At 31.8% G+C, this 10,179-nt stretch overlaps 2 long non-coding RNA genes across 2 annotated transcripts in view; both read left to right on the forward strand.

Moving 5' to 3' along the window:
- The window catches only part of LOC128178208 (uncharacterized), a 47,754-nt gene extending 41,765 nt beyond the window's left edge, over positions 1-5,989 (forward strand). Inside the window, exons 2-3 of the long non-coding RNA XR_008242913.1 lie at positions 4,517-4,582; positions 5,771-5,989. This is a non-coding gene — a long non-coding RNA (uncharacterized LOC128178208). The remainder of the gene's footprint in view (positions 1-4,516; positions 4,583-5,770) is intronic.
- LOC128178207 (uncharacterized) lies at positions 117-2,308 on the forward strand. Its single transcript, XR_008242912.1, has 2 exons — positions 117-1,313; positions 2,162-2,308. It is a non-coding gene; the product is annotated as an uncharacterized LOC128178207 (long non-coding RNA).
- Positions 5,990-10,179: the final 4,190 nt, after the last annotated feature.

The following is a 10,179-nucleotide window of genomic DNA, read 5'->3' on the forward strand; positions in this document are numbered from 1 at the left end:
GAAATTAATTTTTTTATGAAATAAACTACTAAATGACATCGAATACGAATAACTTTAATTTGAAAGGCATGGGTTTTTAAATCAATAAATATCCGTATTAATTAATACAGCCCGTACAGAAAATGCTAACATCTTCTCATGTGATTCACATTTGAATCACATTTGAGATGTGTTAGATTTCTATGCAAATTTTTATTTTCACATGTGGTTATGTTAGCTCACACTTGAAAGAAATTTCAAACCTAAAATTCTCACGTGAGATTTTACTTCAAATGTGAGAATTAAAGCAATGTATAATTGTTACTCTGAATTCACTTTTTCACATGTGATCCTAACATTGAAATTTTGTCTTAGTTAATTGTTCAAGATTTGCTCCTTGCATGAAAAGGAGAAGTATAAAATTCACATGTGATTGTTTGTTTGATATTGGACTTAGAAAATGTTATTAAGCTGGAAATTTCTGGGATGTACGTGTAAGTCCAAAATTCACATGTGAGACTCAGCTGGTTAGAATATAAAAGAAAAACCCGAGAGAAGGAAGGTGGGGTGGTTATTTTTTTTCAAATATTGAAATATTTGTACTAAATTATCCTTTAAAAAAAGGTTTCATACTACCCAGTTCATTTAGTACATGTACCATATTTGGTCATTTTAGTATACAGCAAAGAGCCACATAGCAATGAAAATCAGTATTTGATCTGCACAGTAAAAAAAATAAAATAATGAATTATGGCATTATGAATTTAATTACACAGCTCTACACTTGTTTTAAAACAGTTTTATATTGAACTATGATCATTATTTTAGTTTAACTTTTATATTGTTAATTTTTCATTTCTACATGCCACCTTATCATTTAATTAAGATAATCTTAAAATTGTACAATAGTTTTTTAAAACAAAAAACAAAACAAAAACAACAACTTTTCAAATCTGTTCATCACACACTGGTAGACACCAATTGGTAGCATCACATTGATAAGGGGGGATTGTCCAGTCTCTGAAATCTGAGAGTCACAGCGGGAAGCCCAGCAGGAGCTATCTGTAGTGCGGGGCAGTCAGAGATCACTTTAGCCAGGCCATGCGGCCATGAAGTGAGGATCGCGCCATGTACAACATAACTAAAACAGGTCTTTTGTGGAAACAACTGTGAAAAAAACTCTGTCAAAATTTGGATATGGCATTTTCTCAAAAACTGGACTTTCTGCAACATTTTCATTCTGGATGCATGATGTGCAGGCCTGAGACATATGATCAAAAACCCTTAAGCTGATTGTACTGAAGGATTAATTGTTCATGAATAATTAAATAAAGGTAAGAAAATGTTTTGATAGTTAAATTCATATCATTTTGTTCATAACAGTATATAATAAATCTGTACTGTGTGCAGCCTCATGTTTCCGTACATGCAGCATGCATCTGTATCTATAAGAAAAGTCAGCAATAATAATGGCGCCCAATTTTTCATTCAAACATGGGGCATGCGCACACAACTTGACCTAATTCAGAGATTGAGATAAGATCAGTACTGGTAGGTGGCAGGACATGCAATTAGGGAATCATACAAACCATAGTGGAACAGAAATTATTATGAAGAAACAGCTGAAACCAACGCTTGTATTTTATGAAGTTAGAAATAAGTAACATTAATTTATGGTAATAATCAAATTGCTATAAAATAATCATAATTATTATAGTGTTAATATACTGATATCGATATTTTGTCCAGTGATATTAATTGTGATTTGAGAATCTTTATCATGTTTATACTCAAGACTTCTTGACTTGAGAACACAGGTTATATTTAAATCAATAAATTAGAACAATCAAGTACATGTATAATCATTTACTTCAGTCAATCTTTTGCAATATAATTTTAAATTTTGGGATATTTAATATATACCCCTGCATTATTTATGAGCTAAATATACCCCTCACTAATGAAGAGAACTAATATGAATTAATTGGTCTGCAAAGGAGAGGTCTGCATTTTATAAGTGTATAGATTTTTATATCATATATCCGTTAAAGTAATGATTTAGCATTTTTTTTCTGCCTGGCTAATTCAATACACTATAAGCATGCTAAGTAGTTTTATTTATATTGTTTGTATTTATTTTTAAAAGAATACTGGTAATGAAATTCCTTTTTTATTTTTTTAGCTCGGTCAAAAAAAGGATGTTGCAGACTGCCAGGGTCCAGAAGACGAAGAAGAAAGAGGAAAAACCGGACTAATTCCGACTACATCGCTTACTGCATTATCTACAGTTACTGTGTTATTAATTATATATTAATAAAAACAATTTTATTAAGTAAGAAAAGGATTTTGTTTTTAAATTTAGAGCATTAGCTTGCTTTTTTCACATGTGAGAAAAATCACATTTGAAAAAAATCATCACATTTGAATTTTTCACATGTGAATTAATTTTATCACATGTGAAAATGTGCATTTCTAATTCAAACCTTGATTCTCACATGTGATTTTTTCAAACCTGGTTTCAGGTGTGAATCTAACCTAATTTGCATGTTAAATTACTCATGTGAAACTCATGTGAGACTCTAATGTTAGGATCACATTTGAAAAAGGTGAGGGAAATTTGGTAAGGGAGGGAATTGGGGAAACCAAACTATGGTTGAAATCATAATCGAATGGAAAAATGTTTGACCCTTTTAGTGCTTGTAGACAGATAATTTTATTAAACATCTATACCAAATATGCTTACATACAATGAGCCGTTCACATGCATCAGAGCTCAACCGAAAAGTGAAAGAAGTCAGCTGCACGCATGCTTTTTGTCTGCGTCTTCAAAAAGCTTGTTCATGTTTGTTTAGAAATTACGACATAAAACAAGATAAAATTTAATAATTTCATGATAAATTAATTCTACATGACAGGATATGCTAAGTTAAGTATTGAACCTTTAATAGAAAAATACAGAATTGTTTATCTGAAAGTGATTCGGTAATGGAGATGATTCGTTAATGGCAACCTCACTGTATATAAGGTCAATGATCAAAATTTCGAGATATTTTATCTTGAATCGGTTTTATGTATTTTAAAGATTTTTCCAATCGCGTGCCAGCCAGTGATATAAATTTAAAGACGAGTAAATACAACCATAAAATATGTAAAATGATATGAAAAAATATATAAAAACTTTTTTATATTTATTTCTTTCTTTTAAAAAAGTTTTTAAGAGAAAATAAGAAAATGAAATAATTAGTCCGAATTTCCTCTGTTTCAATTTTAATCTACCTTTGTCAAAGCATATCTTCCTCAAATAAACAAATCATGGATATCAATATCAATATTTGTTAATAACGTTGTTATTTTGTTTTTTTAAAACAACTTTGGACTTCAGATATTGAACTTTGTAAAAATATTTTTTTAAATCTCAAACCCTGAGTAAACGTAATCCTTAAAGCGCTGGCATGGTACACCAGAGGCCCTGGGTTGAGACCTGACTTTTCACCACTTGTGACATTTGGTGCCCAATGTACAAATCCCACGGTCGCTCCCTATGATCATGTTTCATGACATTTCCTTAACTCGTAGAGTTAACGTTCTACTCGTAAATTCGAGGACGAATTTCTACCAAAGCACAGACACCTGAATTTTTATCAATCAGTCGCTTAATAAGTCTTATATAAAAAAATTCTACCCCTACTATATATAAAAACACAAGGTGTGCAACGCCATTTTGACCTCTTCGTCGATTCAGGCTTCAATTTGCCACATAAATCAGATATGCCTACCGGTTTGCGTGTAACATTGAGTTCAAATGTGAATCTGAATAATTACATGCATCAAGATTTAGCATTGATTTTATTAAAGAATTAAAGAAATTGTGATTTTAACTTGAATGTTATTTATTTTGATTTTTTTATATAAAAATTTATGTGTATTTCTACTCATATTTGAGTTAAGAAGACATTTTATAAATAAAAATATCACTTTAGGATTTTAGTGCGATCATTTCAAGCGAGTTAAAGTGAAAGTAGAGAAGCAGAAAGTTTATACAGCAAGGGAAAATACTTTTTTGAAGCAGTGCCCTGCTATCTAATATTAGTTTGCATTGTAAGGGAGTTGTATTGATGCCCGGTAGGATTAAATTGTGTATATAAGTCTGCCGTGCAATGTTGTACATTTGCACATTTAAACATGTAAAGGCCTGCCATGCTGCATAGTATTTAATCCATAAAACCTATCTTTGTTTGTAATAATCAAAATTGGATGAAATTATCTGTAATCATTTTTAGTAGATATCTATTCATATATTGAAACAATAGAATATTTTGTTTTGGGTAGGGTTGATATTGAATGTTTGAAAAAAGGGGGGGGGGGTGGTCTTTAGGTTATACAAATGTGTTGTGCATGAAGATGTATAGTTGTTTGTTGTCTGTCTCTCCTCTCTCTCTCTCTTTCTCTCTGAGTTTTAAACATATGGCTGCTTGAAATTGCAAATGTTGGGGATAGTGTGTTTGATACATGTATAATTAAATTCAAAACATTTTAGTTTAGATCACCATGTAAATTGAAATGGAACTTCATCAAAGACCCACAACAGTGAGACACACTTGATGTAAGTAAAATTTATTTTCTTAACAATGATGTTTAATTACACTTGTCCAAGTTTAAAAGAAGGAACCTGCAAAAACTATATACCCAGTCTTTGACATGCAGATGATTTAGAATATCAAATATAGGGAAACTTTACATTGATTATACATATTTCACACTTCACAGACTTACTGGGTAATTTTTCTTCTTCTAGATTTTAAACTCTAGTTAATTAGGCCTATAAAAAAAAATTGTGTGTTTAGGGTAACACTGATGAAAAATTAGGTTAGGTAGGTAGGGATTTTTTAAAATTTTATCATATTTTAAATATATTAAAAATAGATTTTTTAATACATGTAGAAATAATATAAAATTCACAATCAGATAAAAACAGACATCTAAAAATGAAGGATCGGGGCATTTTTGTAGGTTAGGTCGGGTTACCCTAAACAAACAACTTTTTTTTAGGCCTTGTAGACTCTTTTCCATTGGATATGTTTTTCTATAACTTTAGTTGAATTTGTTATCATGGTTACCATATACAAGAGTAAAAAAAAACATATAAGGAAGTTTCTTTTCCTTATGACATATCTTTAATGGGTTAAATCATTTTCCTTATGACATATCTTTAATGGGTTAAATCATGGTGCATTTCTTCTGAAATTAGGCAAATTCACAATTGGATAAAAACAGACATCTAAAAATGGTAGGATCGGGGCATTTTTGTAGGTTAGGTCGGGTTACCCTAAACACACAACTTTTTCTTTTAGGCCTTACACAAGTAAAAACAACTCATCACTATGACGTCATTATGGTGTCATAGGATCCATTGATAGATAGGGAAATTCCTATACTTTTCTATTTTACCTTTTTCATAGGGTATTTGAAAACAATTCTTTTTTTGTGCTATTAAAATTTGGAATCCTGATTCTATATAGTGTCTAGAGTGAATATATAAGCTTAGATTGTAAATAACCACAGTGACTGTTTTATATTGGGTAAATCCCTGTAACTATTTTTAGAATCAGTAGGACAACAAAGTACTGCCATTTATTGGGACATTTTAAATCAGAATGCTTGACACATGTCAGAAAAGAGGATTTGCAATTTTCAAAGCAAGTGTCAAAATTGAATTATCATTTGAAATTGAAATTGTTTGATGTCCACTCTTTCCAAAACTGAAATTCCCTACTTTTACTTTCATTTTCAGAGTTTTTCAACACAGACACATTTATCCGGAAAATGAATCTGGCTTCACACCACAAAGTTTTAACAGGACAGAGACAATTTGATGAGCTTTCATTCAAAAGGTTCCTCGTTGCTGAATGAAAATTAGGGCTGGAGCTATGTACCCGAATGTTAACATTACCGCCTATCGAAAATGCATGAGTGGACTATAACCATATATATATATATATATATATATATATATATATATATATATATATATATATATATATATATATATATATATATATATATATATATATATATTTGTCTTATCTTAAAATTGTTTACGTATACAATGAACATGTGATATGCAATATGTAAAATTTACCTGGAAATGAATCAATATGTATTTATATAAAAGATAAACCATATCTCAAACAAATTAAAAAATGTTGATCTGTTAAATAGTTTTATTTCGAGAAGACTGTTTTCTGACTGGAATCTGAACTTTATATAATTTGATTTATTTTTCAATTTTATAAAGCTTAAAATCTTGTTTTCACAGAAAATGAAGGTTTTCTTAAAGTGAATTAAATTGTAGATTAATGTATATAATAAAAATGCACGTAGCATCAGGGGGGGGGGGGGGGGGGCTACGATGACCATGACTGAACATTTAGTGGTCAAATTCCAGAGCTATATTTTATTTCTAAATAAAGCAACATAACTGTCAGAAGGAATATTGTGATGCAGTCTCCAAGATTGATAACTGTCAGAAAGAATATTGTGATGCAGTCTCCAAGTCCTGAGTCGTCCACCTGGGTATGATGCATCGCTCACGCATAATAAATTCATGGCCTAAAGGCTACAAAGGTTAAATAGCATTACATGACTAACTTGCAGGGCCTTCATTGCGGTCACGGGATGCCAAATATGACAATCTGCTGATAACTTGTATGTATATTTTCAGTTTAGAATATATAAAGCAAATAATGGCTTTATAGCGGCGATACACAATATTTCATACAAATAGACATCAGTAAGAAAATATAAATAAAAGCAGTAAATTCTTATTTTTGGATGGGGTCGGTCCTATATGACACACCAAGAAGTGCAGGCAAATTATCATACCGCGCTAACGCGCGGTATTCAATTTGTCTGCACCGCTTGGTGTGTCTAAGCACCCCTGCAAATGTGTTCGGAATGTTTTCTTTATCGTTGCTAAGTATGTAATAAATCCAGAGGTGCTCGAATGAAAGTTCACGAGTCAGAGTTCCCCGAGATTTGTTCAGTTCCTGTGAAATTCGAGCGGAAGAATAAGTGTTCGGATAATATTCTTAAAATACGTAAATACTTGTCGTTTTTCATATCACATCCTACTTTGATTTATGTTAAAACATGAAATTCCTTTAAGGCCGTATGTCTTATCCCACCATCTAGCGGTTATTAGTTATAGTTATCGTTCGTGTTCAACCACGTGTAGATTGGTTGAAAATATAAACATTGGGTTGCTTAATAAAATCATAGCCATGTTTGATGCTTGTTGTGTGCAATACTATGTTTTTTTTTAAAGTAATGGGTAAAAACTTAGTATATTGAGCCATTTTTAAGGAACATTCTGCATAAAATAGTATAGTCTGTTTAAATATCGATGATATTACTAGGTTAGGCGCGGATCGAAAACTAATCATTAAGGGGATCTCTACAAGCATGTTAATTGTTGCTACAGCAGACAAAACTGTTTTTTTCATGTCACATTTATTTCTAGACCACGTTTTATCCACCAATTAATGAAGATAAAGTTTAAAATCAATAAACCTCTAGATTTTATATTTGATTACAAATACCTATCGATTCTATGAAATAGATTATAAACACGAGACATGATTTTACTGCGAAACTGAAAGGGTCAAATAAAAACCACGTGGTCTAAAATTTAAATGACAATAACATTCGCATTCAAAAATGAGCATTTAAAGGTTACGAGGCACCCCTTGCGAATGTGTTCTGAATGTTTTCTTTATCGTTGCTAAGTATGTAATAAATCAGGAGGTGCTTGAATGAAAATTCACGAGTCAGAATTCCCCGTGATTTGTTCAGTTCCTGTGAAATTCGAGCGGAAGTATAAGTGTTCGGATAATATTCTCAAAATACGTAAGTATTGGTCGTTTTTCATATCACACTCTACTTTGATTTATGTTGAAACATAAAAATCTATTAAGGTATCTGTCTTATTTCATTATCTAGTGGTTATTTAAACTAAACGATGATATTCAGATCAGAGTTATCGTTAGTGTTTAACCACTTTACACGTGGTCGACAATAATCTAAGATAATCTAAAAATCTACACGTGGTCGACAATATAAACACTGGGTTGCTCAATAAAATTATAGCCATTGGTTTGATGCTTTTGGTTTGCAATACCACACTTTAAAAAAAGTGCTTGTCTGTTTTGTATTAAAACTTCGTTTATCGAACCATTTTCAAGGAACATTCTGCATAAAATAGTATAGTCTGTTTCACTATGCTATAACTAGGTCAGGCGCATATCGAAAATTTATCCTTTGGGGGGTCGCTAGTAAGCATGTCAATTGTTGCTACAGCAGAAAAACCTATATTTCCAATTGTCACATTTATTTCCAGAACTCATTTTAACTACCAACTAATGAAGATAAAGATTAAAATCAATAAACGTACGTCTAGATTTGACTACAAGTACTTAGATTCTATGAAATAGACTCTGAACATGAGGCACGGTGTAAAAACCACATGGTCAAAATTTAAATGACAATAACATTCGCAGGGTTGAAAGTTTATGTAAAACGTGCCATACATGACTTAGTATAGACACCCTGTGTTCGGAGTGTTTTCTTTATCGTTGCTAAATATGTGATAAATCCAGAAGTGCTCGAATGAAAGTTCACGAGTCAGAGTTCCCCGAGATTTGTTCAGTTTCTGTGAAATTGGAGCGGAAGTATAAGTGTTCAGATAATATTCTCAAAATATGTAAGTATTGGTCGCTTTTCATATCTCATCCTACTTCGTTTTATGTTAAAACATGAAAATCTATTAAGATATATGTCTTATTTCATCATCTAGTAGTTATTTAAACAGAACGATGATATTCAGAACGGAGTTATCGCTCGTGTTTTTAACCACTCTACACGTGGTTGACAATATAAACAATGGGTTGCTCAATAAAATTATAGCCATGTTTGATGCTTTTGGTGTGCTCTTTTAAAAAAAAAGTATGGTGTTGTTTGTATAAAACTCAGTAAATCGAGCCATTTTCAAGGAACATTCTGCAGAAAAATTGATTCTGATACTAGGTCAAGCGTGCATCGAAAATTAATCCTTTGGGGAATCGCTAGTAAGCATGTTAATTGTTGCAACAGCAAAAAACCCATATTTTCTATTGTCACGTTTATTTTTTGAACTCACTGTATCCACCAATTAATGAAGATAAAGTTTAAAATCAGTGAACGTTTAGATTTTATTTTTGATTACAAGTACCTATATTCCATGAAATATAAACACTAGGCATGATTTTTACTGAGAAACTGAAAGGACCACGTTGTTTAAAATTTAAATGACAAAAACATTCGCAGGGCGTGTGTGGCAACGCACTTTGAAAAAATTACACACTTTAAACAATTTTTTAACTGTTTAAAGTGCGATAACGTTTTGGGTAGCCAATTTGGGTCACCTCTAGTCTGAAAATTCTGCACCAAATATTAATTCTAGTATTACTCTAGTAAATGAGAATATAAGTATATGTGGTTACATGATAAACTTTTCAATTCAGTGGAACAGTTTGTTAAAAATATTTTCTGGATAGGTGTTGGCGCATTTGAAAGCGTCGACCGATTTAAACGCCGTAGCCCCGGGTTTGAGTCTGGTCCGTCGCTATCGCGGTATATAACATTATACTCTCCACCCATGGTACCTGGCAAATGAGACGAGCTGGTTAAGTTGAATGTAAAGCATTAGCACCGTAATTTGGCAACTCTGCTTGATGCTCCCCAGGGAGCTGAGAATGCAATGGATTGTACGGGTCTGGCCAGGGGATATTATGTAGAAGTCGTGCGGGCTTTGCGAACCCTACCTTTACAAATAAAACTAATAACTTCAAATTTTCAATACGTCAGATTGTTCAATTTTGGGTCTACACTAACAGAGTAAAGTGAAATATTGATAATGTTTATTGAAAGTTTTTGGATGGTTTTCTGTAAATACAAAATTTACAATATGAAATATTATGATTTTTGTTTTTTCACACACTAAGTTTGATGAAACTGTCATTATTTAAATTTTTACCAACCAGAAATAGTATCGATTCTAAATTATTCAATTTGAAGTTACCTGAAAGTTAGTTCAAAAACAAAAACGACGAACGACTGACTATAGAGATGAACACCGCTCGTAATTAGGCACCGTCACACAGGTAC

The sequence above is a fragment of the Crassostrea angulata genome, chromosome 3 (assembly GCF_025612915.1).
Source record: "Crassostrea angulata isolate pt1a10 chromosome 3, ASM2561291v2, whole genome shotgun sequence".
NCBI lineage: Eukaryota > Metazoa > Mollusca > Bivalvia > Ostreida > Ostreidae > Magallana > Magallana angulata.